At 37.8% G+C, this 2,500-nt stretch overlaps 1 protein-coding gene and 1 long non-coding RNA gene across 2 annotated transcripts in view; one reads left to right on the forward strand and one right to left on the reverse strand.

Moving 5' to 3' along the window:
* Positions 1–2,500, forward strand: part of LOC135102369 (uncharacterized) — a 165,071-nt gene that overhangs the window by 61,129 nt on the left and 101,442 nt on the right. The gene's annotated exons all lie outside the window — the stretch shown is intronic.
* The window catches only part of LOC135102366 (metabotropic glutamate receptor 8-like), a 172,906-nt gene that overhangs the window by 24,816 nt on the left and 145,590 nt on the right, over positions 1–2,500 (reverse strand).

Consider the following 2,500-nt stretch of genomic DNA (forward strand, 5'->3'; position numbering starts at 1 on the left):
GTGTGTGTGTGTGTGTGTGTGTGTGTGTGTCAGCCTGAAGCCTCCTAATTTTTCATGCCTTAACCAAGCTGTTTGTTCATCATTTACATAATTGTTGCTTTTAACTCATCTGTATATTCTGTCAGACTTTCCTCTGTATTTCTGTTACGTGTTTCCTGTGAGGGCATAAATATTCTCATATATGTGTGTGTGTGTGTGTGTGTGTGTGTGTGTGTGTGTGTGTGTGTGTGTGTGTGTGTAACGTTATTCATTTATGCATATCTCTATTCATCGTCTCCTTCTTTCATTTATTGCTACTGATGTTCGTTATACTTTCGCTAATTAAACTTACTTCCACTTTCCTCATTAACATTCTTGTTCTTCTAACTTTAACACTGAAGTTCTATAAAGTCTCCTTAATGTTCAATCTTCCTTTAATATCCAGTTACACAAGCAAAACTAAGGTAATTTTTTTTTAATAATGTCTTCAAAAACTTACACACATTTTTCTTCCCAGTAGGAGAAGTGTTACTTATTATGGACATTTAGCAGGGAAGGCTTTGCTTAATTTTCCTCGTAGAATGTCCTTTTTTTCTCCTCATTTCGGGACATACGTGTGCTCGCAGGAACCACTAAGAAGGGAGGGGAGGGGACGGGCAGGATAGGAACGTGACTGCAGTTTCGAAAAGATGTTTGGACAGTTTTCTGAAAAGAGGAGGAGCAGGGAGAGGAGGAATGAAAGAACGAAAAGGAAAAAAAAAAGGATAGCGAGTAAGAGGAGGATTAGGACAAGGAACACAAATGAAGAACAAACAATATAATGGCTGTTTGTCCTTGCTTATCTTTCTGTAATGGTGAGGAGAAGGAGGAGAAGAAGGAAAAAGAAGAAAAGAACAAGAAAAAAAACGAGAACAAGAAGGAGAAACGTGAATTACATAAAGGAAGACTAGAACATGGAGCAAGCGAAGTAAGAAACAAAGGAGCCCAAGAAAAAATAAAAGATATCGCAAGAATTAGAAAGAAACGAAGTGAGAAATACGGAGCTGGAATGTTAGGAGGGAGACAGCAGGAACTCACAGCGCGATATGCAAATAAATACAAAAAAGAGGACAGATAGAACATGAATTTGAACAGCAGAAATAATCAACAGGTGGAAGAAGAAAGGAAGGTAAGACTGAAATAACAAAATGCTAGGTGGAATAAAAGGAACAAAAGGAACAGAATAATCAGTCGAGGGTAAAGTAAAAACAAATACGAAAGATATTGAACGATAATTCTAAAAAAGTAGGGAACAGAAAAATAAAGGAAAAACAGGGTGGTGAACATGAACGTGGAATAAAAGGAGGAGGAGGAGCAGGAAAAATTGAATAATCAGACCCGGTGTAAGTAAAGGAAATAAAAAGAGATGGAACAATGAATCTAAAAATGGAGAATGGTGATGATAAAAGAGAAGGAACGTAGGGAAAATGAGAATGATGAGAAGGAAAAAAATAGAATATTAGAGAAGGCGAAAAAAATGAACGAAAAAACGGGAGTGATAGGGAGATGGAAGAGGAGATAGAAGAAAAAGGAGAAGAGGATAATGATGATGATGATGATGAGGAGGAGGAGGAGGAGGAGGAAGAGAAGAAATTAACGATAATGATGAAGAAAAGAAAGAATAATAATGAGAAGAAGAAAAAAAAGAAAAAGAAGAAAAGAAAAAGGAGAAGAAACACAAGAACAAGAACAAGAACAAGAAGCAATCAAACAAAAAGAACACGGGAAACAAACTGAGAAAAAGAGAGAAAAATAAAGACGACGACGATGAAGAAGCTAAAAAGAAAAAAAAAAGTCGAGAAAATGAGAGAAGAAAAAAGGAGAAGAAGAGAAAGAGGAGATGAGAAGATGCATTTTCTTCTCAAAATAGTAATAGGAGGAGGAAGAGGAGAAGGAGGAGGAATAGGAGTCAAATTTATGAGTTCTTTATATCCGGGTTGGCGGGCGGGACGGACCTACAGGCGGGGCGGATATTGAAAAAGTTCACCGTAAAACAATCTGATATAAATGTTGCAGGAGTGGTGACCAGCGGGCGAGGGAGGGAGGCGGTGCGAGGTGAGGCTGAGCAGGGCAAGTATAAGACTGTGTGGAGCTGGATCTTAAGGGGGTAAAAAAAAGAAAATAGATGACATTACCGTTTTCCGTTGAGTGTTCGGTTAGGTTAAGGTTTGGTTAGATTTTGGTGAGGTTTAGGTGAGGTTTGGGCTAAGTTATGTTTGGTCTAGTTTAGGCATAGGTTAGGTTAGGTTAAGTTAGGTTAGGTCTTAGGTTAGGTTAGGTCTTGGTTAGGTTAAGTTAGGTCAGATCAGCTTAGGGTAAGGTTTAGATGCGTTCAGTTCATTCATTTCACTGTTGATTCCTTCATTGTATTTGAGAATAGAAAAAACAAATAGCTGAAATGCCATTGAGATTTTCAGTTAAAGGCTCTGTTCACTTAAGTTAGGTTTAAATTCATTCACGCCATCGCTAATCCCTTCATTTT

This window comes from Scylla paramamosain, chromosome 7 (assembly GCF_035594125.1).
Source record: "Scylla paramamosain isolate STU-SP2022 chromosome 7, ASM3559412v1, whole genome shotgun sequence".
Lineage (NCBI taxonomy): Eukaryota > Metazoa > Arthropoda > Malacostraca > Decapoda > Portunidae > Scylla > Scylla paramamosain.